We start from the raw sequence: 13,777 nt of genomic DNA on the forward strand, positions 1-13,777 counted from the left end.
AGAGAGAGAGAGAGAGAGAGAGAGGGAGAGAGAGAGAGAGAGAGAGAGAAATGTCTAGGAAACTTTTAAGAAGTACTCTAATACCATTTTTAACTGGAGCTCTCTCTAGGGCCTAATTGTTTGGATATGAAGGGGAAAAGGTGTTCTCTATGTTTGGTATCATGTTATACACATCTCATATACTATCTCATTTAATTCTCATGATAGCCCTTTGAGCTAGGTAGTAATACTTGGGAGAGGATCTAATTTACCAAGGTCACACAAGGGGCAAATGGGGTTCAAATCTCACTGTGCTTGGCTGTAAAGGCTATGTACCCTCTACTGTGTCATGCTAGAAGAAAACATTCTGCACTCAGACCCACATGAACTCTATTTGAAGAGACCCACGTGTAACCTTAAACCCTTTTGTCCTGTTTCCTTCCAGGCTCCAAGTAACCAGTAGGCCCAAGGAATTCTGCTAGATAAATTGAGTTTCCCTTGCCTTTTCTTTTCATCTAGGATCATCACAATTTCTTTCTTTTTTTTTTTTTTTTTACATTTATTTATTTTTGAGAGACAGAGTGAGACAGAATGTGAGGGGGAAGGGGTAGAGAGAGGAGACACAGAATCAGAAGCAAGCTCTAAGCTCTGAGCAAACGTTCAGCACAGAGCCTGATGCTGGGCTCGAACCCATGAACTGTGAGATAATGACCTGAGCTGAATTGGACACTTAACCAGCTGAGCCACCCAGGCGCCCCAGATCATCACAATTTCTGAAAGTAAAACACCCAGCATCCCAATCCTAGCTCCTAGAAGGAACAATGATTATCTCCAAACAAAAAGCAAAAATAAATAAATAAGAGTTTCAAAAGATATGAAGATAGAATTTAAATTTAATTTAAAAACAGAAAAAAGTCCCATTGCTAAACTCCTGACTCTACCCCACTAGTCTCCTCATCCGTGGAATACTACAAATCTCTTCACACAGCTGTTGGACAGAATCAACCAAATGATGAATGTTAAAACCGCCCATGAGAACAAAATCTTTTGCAAAATCTCTTTGTTCTGTTTTTGAACAATGTCCACTGTTATCCTATAGACACAAGTCACATAAAAAAATTTCTCCTTGAGGGGTGCCTGGGTGGCTCAGTTGGTAAAGCATGTGACTCTTTTTTTTTTTTTTTTAATGTTTTTACTTATTTCTGAGAGAGAGAGAGAGAGACAGCATGAGCAGGGGAGGGTCAGAGAGAGAGGGAGGTACAGAATCTGAAACGGGCTCCAAGCTCTGAGCTAGCTGTCAGCACAGAGCCCGACATGGGGCTCGAATTCATGAACCGTGAGATCATGACCCAAGCCAAAGTCCCACATTTAACCGACTGAGCCACCCAGGTGCCCCGAGCATGTGACTCTTGATCTCGGGGTCACTGAGTTCAAGCCCCACACTGGATGCAGAGCTTACTTAATTAAAAAACAAAAATCTCTCCTTGAAATTTAAGAAACTTTAAGCTCAGTTTCAAATAAAATTCATCTTTGCAGATGAATATGCATATATACTTAAATGAAATCATACTGCTAAACACATTTCTTCTTTTCTCTCAACTACATGGAAACAATCAAAACTGAGTGTCCACTAGTTATCTTCTGAACAAGAACTTAGACATTTCCACCTCCTCTGAATGCTTCAAAGGACTTCTGTTTTTATTCCTAATCATTTGCCTTTTTTCATCTTGCATATTGGAAGTCAGGCATAAATACACATGAATCCTATGTTAAACAAAAGAGAAAAGTAAAAGGCACCCCAATCAAATGTTGGAGTTCCTCAAGACTCAGACCTAGGTCTAACTCCTTCTGTTATATGTGGGTATCAACATGCATATACAATTTTTCTGGAGTTTGTTATCGATATCCAAGACCATTCCAGGCTAGCTGCTGAACTCTCGCTCCGATTTTTATCTCCAGCTCAGGCCCCCCTGCTGCACCCAGAGCCACACCCAACAAGCCTCCTCAACCAACTACAAGCCCTCTCCACTTGGAGGTCTCAAAAACCTCTAAAACCCAGTATTTTTAGTCAAATTCATAATGTCTTCCCCCAAACCCTGTCCTACTCCAGTGTTCCCTGGGTTAGTACAGGTGTACCCCTGCAACATTAGACACTAGAACTGTCGAATGTCCTCAAGATAACAGCCAACACTTACTGGGCACTTCCTAACTCCTAGCCAGTCAAAAACACTTCAATATACTAACTCTTTTAGTATGTTTAAAACAACCTTATCAGATGGGTAGTAGTTACAAAGAAATCAAGGCACAGAAAGTGCCTCATATATTATGAGATATACAACAGAATGTGTATCATACATCAGGACAGCATTTATTATATGCTAAGGATGAATGTATTATATGTTCTCAGCACCTTCTTTTTAGTATTTCCCTGAGGGACACTTTTTATTCAACTCTTTCTTCCAAATAAACTGTCCATTCAAGTTGGAAACCATAATTTTTGCTCACAACTCAGTACCTGGCACAGAGGCCAGTATGTAGAACCTCAAAAAGGATCTGTTGAATATTCTTAAATGTATATATAACTGTGAGGATTAAATGGGATAATCTAGTTAAAGTACCTGGTTTATGACTGGTTAGCTCCCTTCACTTCCCCTATATTTAAAAAAAAAATCAACTTTATGAAAATATAAAGTTTCATGAGTTTTGACAAATGTATACATCTGTGTAACCACCACCACAACCAAGCCTTAAACCACCTTGGCCATCCCAAAGCCTCCCTCACACCCAGTCCCAACAACCCCTACTGCACTGCCAGCCCTGGGCAGATGCTGATCTGCTGTCACCGGACAAGTTCTGCCCAATCCAGAAGTTCGCTGTAAATGGCAAATACATTATGGACTCTCTGGTGCTGGACTCCTTTTGCTCAGCAAGTCTTTGCTATCTGTCCATGTTGTGCACATCAATAGCAGTACATTCTGTTTTAATGCTTATTAATTCAGTGCATGAATGTGCTACGGTATCCTTACTATTCGCCTGTTGATGGACAGTTAGACGGTTTCTGATTTGGAGCCACTGAGAACAAAGGTGCTATGAATGTTCCACGACAAAGCTTTTGGTAAAAATATATTTTCATTACTCTTGGATAAACATCGAGAAGTGGAATTCAGAGTTGAATGATGAGCGTATGTTTCACTTCCTAAGAAGCCACCAAACTTTTCCCAAGTAGACAGGCCGTCAGAAAGGTGTGCAAGCTCCAAGTGTTTACGTGTTCACTCAGTGCTGTCAACTTTTCAATTCCGATATCTAATTTACCAATTTGTCTTCTTTCATCATATACACTTTCTGTGGCAGATGAATAAAATCTGCCTACTCCATGGTCGCAAGGATTTATCCAGCTTAGACTTCACTGAATTTCCTGAATCCAGGTTTACTTTTCATCAAATCTGAAAAACTTTCATCCATTATTTTCCTCAATTTTTTTCTGATTCCCTTTCTTTTCTTTTGAGACAAAAACCGTATGCTAAACCACCTAATACTGTCCCACAGGTCAAAAACTTCTTTTTTCCAGTTGTTTTTCTATCCTGCAGTCTGGGTACGCTCTTGCTCTATCTTCTAGTTTGCTGAACTTTTCCTTAGAGTATCTGGTACTCATCTCACAAAGTTAATTTTTCTCTTTAGATGTATTTTCATCTTTCTAGGTTCCATTTTTAAAAACCTTTCATTTGTATCCTCATTATGTTCAGTTATCTGTTAGATCACTAATTCACAATGTTACATTGCCAATCACTGGATTTTGTCATCTTTTAAGAATGTTGTACTCTCTTCTGACAGGTACTTGAGAATTAGCATAATACACTGGAGGCTTATTTTAAAACTTTTGTTAGAATGTATTTAAAGCTAATTAAGCTCTACTACTAAGGTCTGACTTTCTGGGGATTCTAGTGAATGCCCTAGGTATTCAAACACTCTCCAGCCTCATGTGCCCTGGAAATTGGTCCATTTAAAGCACTCAAGTCATTCTTTGCTGGCCCTCCTGCAGAGACTGCTATACTTTTCAAGGGTTTTTTTTGGTTTTTGGGTTTTTTGGGGGTCTGGCTTCCTCCTTTCTGCCAATATGATCTGCAATTTCCAGCCAGGTAAGCGTTCCCCAACTCCAGTCTCCCTCAATTCAGCAAGACCAGCCTGCTTTGTTTGGTTTTCCCTTCCAAGATCATGGTCCAGAGAGTGACTCCAGGCAGAAAGCAACTCCCAGTAGAAAGCAGAGGAACTATAGATCTCACTTCATTTGTTTCCAGTCTCTCAGTTCAAATACTACCTGTTGTCCAGTATCTCAAACAAGCTTTTTCATAGATTTTGTCCAGTTTCCTAGTTGTTTATGGTAAGAAAGCAAGTATGGTACCAGAAACTCCATCATGGCCAGAAACTGATGTCTCATCTAGTTTGCTGTATAGACTGTTCATCATTTTTTGGTATTAGTTATCTAACTGCTCTGTTTGTTCCTATGTAGGGATCCAGCCAGAACCTTCTGGCCTCTCTGACCTCTGTTTTAACATTTAATAGAAAGCAGGAGTAACAACAATGAACTTGAGAAATATAACAAGTGTAAGCTGACTGTAGTAATACTGTGAGCACAACAATGAAAATGTATTGCTTTGGTGATATGGGGAGAAAGTGTTCATTTTTATTAAAAAAAAAAAACAAATGGGGCTAGAATTAATGTCCCACACATTCATACATGTGTTATTACTTTGGAAATGTATGGCATGCTAACATGATTGATAAAACAAATTCATTTAAAAGCATCAAAAAGACATCCTCAATCTAAAATAACTATATAATATATGAGAGACCAAAAAGTTTTGTGCTTAAAAAAAAAAGACAATTTCTAGAAGGCAGTTTCAATATTTATCAAAAGCCATAAAAATGTACACATCCCAGCTACCCCAACTTAAAGAAAGTAAAGGATGTAGGTATGTATAAACATTAAATTACAGAGAAATTGTTAAAAATTCTCCCTTGGGAGTGAATTATGAATGTTTTCCTTTCTATATATTCCTGTTTCCTAAATTTTCAATAATGAAGTACTATATGTCAACACACACACACACCCTACACAATTTTTTTCTTAAAAAGACAGTATCCTCACACTCGAAAACATATAAGTTTAGAGACCACTAAATGGTAACAATGAACCCTGGAGATAATAAAAAAGGGTGGTGCTGGTTAGTAATAGGTCTGAACTTCTAAGGAGTTCAGAAACCTATACATCAACCCGCCTTTTCATGCTTTCCATGGCAGGTTAGAAGCTTAAAATGTGAAAAGCAATATGAGATCAAGTACAGAACAAAACAAAATCTAAGTAAACTCTTGCTTTGCTCAAGAAATGCAAAATTTTATTTAATTTATGAAGGACAGAATACAGAGGATTTTAAATGCCCTACATAAAAGTAGCCAGTGGCTTTGTGACCACAGTGTAGAGTCCGGATTTATTCCCAAAACTTCTCCTTGAAAAAATTTTCCATCTCTAAAAAACTTGCTGTAGGTGACAGAATGCTGAATAACTCACAAAAATGTATGCCCCTACTTTGCTTCTTTCCTGGAAATAAAACTCCCATCTGCCAGTCTTCACAGTCCTCGCCACTGGTGTCCTTGTCTGAGTTTTTCTACCTTATCTTTACAATCTTCTTCAACTCTATCAATCTTCACCTCAGGCCTGCCTACCTTTAGTTCTCCTTCTACTTGGCTTTACTCAGACCGTCCATTTTGCACAAAACAAGTTCTCCTTTCCTGTATAAATCAACTCAAACTTCCCTTAACAAAAAGATTTCCCCAACTACATCCAACCATGCACTAGAACCATTATTATAATCCAAACCAGTATGTCCCCCTCAGTATGTTCCCCCTCAACCCATTTAGAACCATGCAATTAACTGCATTTAAAGCAGACATCTATTTTGTGTTCTGTCACATGTCTCTTGCTTGACTGTAATTGTTTTCAATTTAGGATGATGTCATTTATCTCACCAAATGTTGTGGGTGCTTAAATTTCCAGAACTGTGGTAGGATCTAAGAAGCAAAACAAATAAAATGAACTCCCTATCTTGAAGGAGTTTACCATTTTGTGCATGCAGGTCTAGATAAGTAGGTAGGTCTGTGTGTGCAGCTAGGGGTGGGTGGAAAACTTAGTCCAGATGATAAGATAAAAAAGAAAAATCAAGGCAGCATACACTGGAGACAGAAGAGAAACACTGGTCAAATTTTTAAAATACTTCTATTTTTGTCTGACTGCACTAAGTATGCTGTGTTAAAAGAAAACAAACAAACAAAAAAAACCCACAAACAGTGGAGCACCTGGGTGGCTCAGTCAATTGATTGTCTGACTTCGGCTCAGGTCATGATATACGGTTCATGGGTTTGAGCGCCACATCCGGTTCTCTGCTGTTACTACAGAGTCAGCTTTGGATCCTCTGTCTCCTCTCTCTGCCCCTCCCCTGCTTTTATCTCCCTCTCTCAAAAATAAAGAAACGTTAAAAAAAATTACAGTAACAATTATTTTCCAAAATGGAAGAAAGGAGAAAAGAAAGGAAAACCTGGATGCAAAGCTCTGAGACTATTTCCTCTATCAACCCATTGCTGGGAATTTGAAGGCTGTCAATTATTTTCCTACCACAACTGACTTGAATATAAAACAAAAGCAGTAAAACAATAACTATCACAACATAAAAGGTGGGGATAATAAGCTCAAACAGAGAGCTGCTAGCATTTCGTGTTGAAGGTATGAGCCTGACCCAACTCAGGGGCAACGAGAGAAAATACATCACCCCAGTAAGTGCTCCAATACTGTACTGATTTTAATACTTTCAGAAAACAATAATCTTTGAAATGCAACTATCTTTCACAGTAAATAATATTTTGCAATGAGACTGAAGATGGTCTACATGCAAAACAACCTTCTTTTCAGTCCTTGAAAATACCAAGTTTACTAAAGTGGCCTATTTCAACAAGCACAAGAAACACCTCAGATGTCAGAGAAATATCACATAGCCTTCCAGTTGTGATTTCAAAAAATAATAAATTATTTAATTAATAAAATTTTTAAAACAATTTTAATGGAGGGTGCCTGGGTGGTCCAGTCAGCTAAGCATCTGAATTCAGCTCAGTCATGATCTTGCAGTTTGCGGGATCAAGCCCTACACAGGGCTCTGTGCTGACAGCTCAGAGACTGAAGCCTGCTTTGGATTCTGTGTCTCCCTCTCTCTCTGTCCCTCCCCTGCTTGCTCAATCTCTCTCTCTCTCTCAGAAATAAACAAACATAAAATTTTTTTTAAAAAGAACAGTTTCCTCTTTGAACATTAAAATTCTACCCTTCAAAACAGAAGCATCTTTAGATTGTGGGAAGGGCTTGGCTTACTGGTAATAAAACTTATTTAAAAGTTCCCAGTAACTAAAAGGGGAATTTTACCTTTCGAGGAGTAGTTTCATGACTAAAACACAAAGAAACTTAAAAATTGTCAGAACATATACCTTCTTTAAATAAGCCTTAATTTTTGTTTTGGTTTCAACTAAAATATTTAAAATTGCTCTATAATCCCATTACAGACTACCTGAATTTCATGCCATAAATAAATTCAAAGATGGAAGACAATTTCATCTTAAATAGATATGGTCTATAAATGACCATCTTTTTATTTCAACTGGCTAGAAATAAATTTGTAAAAGCCAAGCCTGGGGCACCTGGGTGTCTCAGACGGTTGAGCACCCTACTCATGATTTTTTTGGCTCAGCTCATGATCCCAGGGTTAGGGATCAACAACCATGGGTCATGACTTGACCCGCCTATGTCAGGCCGAGCATGGAGCCTCTTTGAGATTCTCTCTTCCCCTCTCCATCAGGCCCTCTCTCCCCCATATGCTCTCTAAAAAATAAATTAATAATTGAGGGCACCTGGGTGGTCCAGTTGGTTAAGGGTCAACTTAGGCTCAGGTCATGATCTTGTGGTTCACGAATTAGAGCCCTGCATCAGGCTCCACCATGACAGTGCAGAGCCTGCTTGGAATTCTCTTTCTCCCTCTCTCTCTCAAAATAAATAAATGTTAAATAAATATGTAAATTTTAAAAGAGGCAAGCCTTACGTTTGCACAAATATCTGTCATAAAAACTGAAGGTTTGGGGAGGAGGGTGGTATTAGGATGTGTTAGGGAAAATTTCCCGTTATTTCCAGTAAAGCTGGATGAATTGGTAGACATGGCAAGGAGGGCACTGTACACCTATTACTGAAAGTAATCATCAGGACCTTCTGAGCTCCTAGAGACTTCCTCTCTGCCATATACAACTCAGCAATGACTCAAGGAACAAACAATTCTTTCCATGCCAGGGGAAACCCTGAATCTACACTCATGGCTTCCAAAACGTTATTCCCCTTTTCTTTGGGTTTTTATTTTTAATTTTTATTTTAAGTAGGCTCCACACCCAATGTGGGGCTCAAACCCACACCCTGAGATCAACAGTCGCATGCTCCATGGACTGAGCCAGCCAAGCAGCCCTGGGCTGGTATTTTATAACAGTGAATGGACCACAATACCGCAATCGACCAGAAGATGCTTCTATCTCTAACAAAACACATCCTAGCCTGAAATTCATCAAGTTACAGACTTACAACATGTTAGTTTTCCCCCGTTCTTCACTCTAGAAGCTTGAGATTCTGTTTATTGGTAGTGACAACCACTTACTGAATATGCACTATGTGATAAACACTTCAATATGCTAAATAATTTTGTGCTTAACTCAAAGAAGATATTAATACCCCCACTGGCAGATGACAGAACAGTTAATGAAATTATCTGCCCAAGATCACACAGCTAGGAACTATACACATTTTACATGCTAGCTTATTAAAATAGTGCTCTTACCTTCTAGATCCCCAATATCTAACAAAATGCCTATCACTTAACAAGTAGGCAAATATTTGTCCAACAAGTAAATGGTAACACCCCAGGTAAGTGTTTTGCACCAAATGGCACGTCTCTCCTCCAGGAGTCTGGAAATATATGGGAGCATATAATTAGGTTGTCCCAACATGGGGGCCAAACAATAGACAGTCCTGTCCAAAATGCCAGTAGCACTCATATAGAAACACTAAAGTATAGGCTGCTCATAAAGAGAAGCCTTCATGGTAAAGTTAATCCACCTGTTAACCAGTTTAATTTACAAATAACCTTCTATTCACTGATAGCTTGCTTAAAATACCTTTAAAAATACATCAGGGTTTTTTTTTTGGGGGGGGGGGTGCCTGGATGGCTTATTTGGCTAAGCATCTGACTTCAGCTCAGGTCATGATCTTGCTGTTTGTGGATTCGAGCCCTATGTGGGGCTCTGTGGTGACAGCTCAAAGCCTGGAGACTGCTTTGGATTCTGTGTCTCCCTCTCTCTCTGCCCCTCCCCAACTAGTGCTCTGTCTCTCTCCCTCAAAAATAAACATTAAAAAATTTTAAAACAAACAAACATCAGTTTCTGGGTGCCTGGCTGGTTCAGTTGGTGTTGACTCTTGATTGTGGGGTCATAAGTTCGATCCCCACACTAGATGTAGAGATTACTTAAAAATAAAATCTTAAAAATCAGTACATAAATAAAACATCAGTTTCTTCTTTATATAAAACGCCATTTTTGCACTTACCCGGCATTTTGTTTTCAAATATACACACTCATTTTAAATAAAGAGCTAATGCTCTTTTATCCTCTGATGTGACCCAAGCACCTCTCCCGCACTGCCTACCTGGCTCCTTTCTAAACTCAATAAATGTACAGCAGATCTGCACAGTGATATAACATTAGAAGTAGATTTCCCACTGGAAAAGAATTTTTCTTAAGAATAGAGCTTGAAATTTCTAGTTCCAAAGGTCAGTAATATTAATAAGAACTTATAGAATGCTCTGGATCATTGCCTGAGTTATCTTTCCGAGGGCACTATCCTGCTGATTTCTACTAGGTCTTTAAGACATCTATGAAGTGGGAATCTAATGTGAATTCGTCTATAAATAAAATGGCATTAAATGCCACATCCAAGGGTGAAAATAATTTACTCCTACAGACAGATCAGAATACGTACAAGAACAAAATTTACACTAGGAGGTACTTAGTCAAAACTTTGGTTACCCCTCAACAGACTCAAGTTCAACAGGAAGACTGCTTCAGAACTGGTGGACTATAAGGAGATCCTTCCACAAAGCCTTATTCTGGCAATACAGTTTTGCTCTTTGGCCAATGGAATTATTTCACAAGTTGTGGAAATAATCAGTTTCCAACTTCTGAAGCCCAAAAGTTTCTTTGTAGGTTGTAAAAGCCAATGTAAATGAAGCTCCTAAGACTAACATGCCAAAAACTAAAAACCAGGATGTCCAGTTTTAACTGCAGAATTACACTGCCCGGCTCTCAGCATTTACTTTAGTCAGAGGCTGGGTACTGTTTCTTTAGATTTTATCTAGTCCCTGCAAGATATACCAAGAGAAAAAGATCCAGGAGTTCTGAGACACCACCCTTAGGCTCCGCTCTGTCTTCAGCACGACCTGAGACTTGCTTGTTGCCAAAGAACCGTGATTGACAACCTGAGCACTTTGAGCTCTACTTTGTTGCTCATTATCTGCTCCAGCTGAACTGTATATTGACTAGGTTTACCCAAGCTTACAGAAAAGCAGTTTTTAAAGCGCTGATCCCTGCTGCCAAATCCCTTGAAGGTGTCCTACCAGAAAAAGTTCACCAAAAGTGCTGAATCAAAGATTACGATGTACTTTAGGAAACTCACCCTTCTCTCTAGATACTACTGTGGTTAATATGTAGGTGATCAGCAGGAACGAGACCAGCAGTGGGCACACTCTAGAAGTTATGCCACACTGAGACCAAACTGTTTCTAGCTCCAAGGGTCTTGACAGGCTCCTATCTATACAATGAATAGCATTTTCACCTACTCACTCTCAAAGGCCCGTGACAACAACATAAACATGAAAGGTAACTGAGTCCGCCTGGTTACTAACTATTGTTCAGTAAAAGGTTATTCTGGAGAAGGTAACATTAACAGAGGATAAGTATGGGAGACCAAAGACAGATTTCTGCAAAGGAATCTCTAGTCAGCTCCCAAACGACTCAGCCTCCCCTGTGTGCTTCAGGGCTGCTTGGGAGTAGTTAGAACTGCCCTCAGTGAAGAGTCAATCTACGATCTAATCATTCTTTCCCTTGCTCGACTCACTAGCTCCTCTAAAAGTGAATACGGTTAAACCTCCTCAATTCCTTAGTGGAGAGGGAAGGTATCCTGACTTCAAATCCTTCAGTGGCTCCCCTGAAGCCACTGAATTTCCTACAGGAGGAAACTATTAATTGCTTTGCTATCTCTTGGCAGGAGTTACAACAGTGTCCTCCCAAGGTGGTTTCCCCTCATTCACTTTTGCACCCTCTACATTCTCAACAAAATTTATTTTTATTTTTTTTTTATTGTGAATCTCCTTGGAAGAAAGGAATTCACTTTTTTAATATTTTTATTTATTTCTAGGAGAGAGAGAGAGAGACAGCGTGAGCAGGGGAGGGTCAGAGAGAGAGGGAGATACAGACTCTGAAAAAGGCTCCAGGCTCTGAGCTGGCAGTCAGCACAGAGGCCGACGCGGGGCTTGAACCCACGAACCGCGAGATTCGGACCTAAGCGAAAGTCGGACGCTAAACCGCCTAAGCCACCCAGGCGCCCCACAAAATTTCATTTTAAAAAACCACATCTAGGGGCACCTGGAAAGCTCACTGTCTTACTTCGGCTTGGATCACTAGCTCAGAGTTCATGAGTTCCAGCCCCATGTCCGGCTCTCTGCTGTCAGCACAAAGCCTGCTTCCGATCCTCTGTCCCCACCTCCCCACCCTTCCCCCACTTACGTGCTCACACACACACACTCTCTCTCAAAATAAATTAAAAAAAAAAAGTCTAAGTCACTCTACTGCCTATAATTTTCACTGGTTTCCCTTTACTTTTAGTATAAAAGGACCTGATCCCAGCCTCCCCCTGCGTGCCTCTCACATAGCTCCCTCCAGATCTGGCCATGCTGGCCCTCCTACAACTTCTCAAAAGCTTTATTCCTCTTCACATGTCGGGGCACGGACATGCGCTGTTCTTTCCACCCGGAACATTTTCGGTCACACCTTCTCTTGCTTTTTAGCCTCTTTTCAGGTAACAGTTTGAAAGTCACATGCTCCAAAAAGCCTCCTTTGTACTTTCTATAAAGGCATCTCCTTTACAAACTCTTTCACACCACTCTTATTCCTCCCAAGGACATTTCACACTTACATGATTATTTATTAAAACCCATCTCCTCCCCTTGACTGTAAGCTCTATGAGATCCTGTTTTCTAAACCTTAATAGCAGCACAGTACTTAGAATATACATAGCTCAGTTGAAGGAGTATCAGTTGAATGAGTAAATATCATTCAACAGTCTTCATTATTGGACCCCAACTTTATTTCTCACTTCTCTGCAATTTAAATCCCCCACAAACTTGGCCTTTTGACTCCCCTAGAAGCACTCTTTCTTCTCATCTTCGGCCTTCAAATCCTGTGGTTTTCCGTGCCTAGAAAGTTCTCATTTCTCTCCACCAGTTCAAATCCCACTGGCTTGCGAAGGCCCAACCCCAGTTATCTTTCCTCCAGGATATTTCCTGATACTGCCGGTTCATACCTCCGTCCCTACCCCACAATTCCAAAGCACTTAGCATTCGTTCTGATAATTACCGGTAACTTCGTAATACTTCAATGTTTCATGTGCGTGACTTCTCTCCCCAACACTGGTGGGAACTCCTAAGGCTCGACTGTTTACATCCCACTCCAGGATTGAGAGCAGAGCTAAGTACTGAGCTCTCATTGAAATAGCTGCTGTTTCCCTAACACTGGTGATTCAAATTGCCTTACGTGACTCTCTCAAGCTCCTCTGCAGGGGTTTCTTGCCTACCCTTCCCCCATCCTAATAAAAATGAGTTCTCTGGTTTCTCGTTCTTTCCCCTGCCTACAAAGATCCTGCGTCCTGTGCAGGAGACCCCTGCCTGGAGCTAGGGGCTCCTAGACCCTTTAAACTGCCATCCCCCTAGTCACAAGCGCGTACACCCAGTTAAGGCTCTCGAGCTCGCTGTGACCTCACACACCACCACCCCAGATCCTCATCTGGGCCACTCTGTCACATTTCGTCCCTCTCAACCAAGAGGCGTGGATTCGCTCCCCACCCCCAATGCAAGGAGAAACGTCCCCGACCCTCAGTGTTTCTTTCGCCTTCCTGTCTCTGCTCCTCCGCACCCCCTAGGGCCATTTCTTTTTCCCTCCTTCCTCTTCCTTTGAAACAGGACCTACGCCCAAGGTTTCAACGAACTGGGGCCAAGAAACCAGACACAGCCACCCAGCCAGCTCCAACGCCACAGCTTCGGCCCCCGCGCCCGCCCCCATTCCTCCCAGACGGCGACCGCAGCGCAAGGTTCGGCCTGGCCAGGACTCCCCACCCGGGGTAACCACCGCTCACTGACCCAGGAAGGTGTCAAACGACGAAGTGGCTGCACTAACAGGTACGGAGGCGGACAGCCTGGCGGACGTTAAGGGCTCAGCGCTCCATCCCTCCCGGACCTAAGCTCCGGCCCCACGGCTTTCTCGACCCCAGCGTCNACCGCGGCGCGCGCCGCCTCGCCTACGCGCGCGCCACTGCGCAGCCGCAGCTGCCGTCGCAGCCGCGACCTCCGAGGAGGGGCGGGGCTGGGATGCTCTCCGGGGAGCCTGGAAGACCCGCGAGGGC

The 13,777-nt window shown here is 41.4% G+C and overlaps 1 protein-coding gene across 1 annotated transcript in view; it reads right to left on the reverse strand.

The window, feature by feature from the left end:
* ATP6V1C1 (ATPase H+ transporting V1 subunit C1) overlaps positions 1–13,646 on the reverse strand; it is a 40,957-nt gene extending 27,311 nt beyond the window's left edge. Inside the window, exon 1 of the mRNA XM_077748213.1 lies at positions 13,515–13,646. The gene's annotated coding sequence lies outside the window, so the exon portion shown is untranslated. The remainder of the gene's footprint in view (positions 1–13,514) is intronic.
* Positions 13,647–13,777: the final 131 nt, after the last annotated feature.

Source organism: Crocuta crocuta, unplaced genomic scaffold (genome assembly GCF_008692635.1).
Source record: "Crocuta crocuta isolate KB4526 unplaced genomic scaffold, BGI_CrCroc_1.0 scaffold39, whole genome shotgun sequence".
Classification (NCBI taxonomy): Eukaryota; Metazoa; Chordata; class Mammalia; order Carnivora; family Hyaenidae; genus Crocuta; species Crocuta crocuta.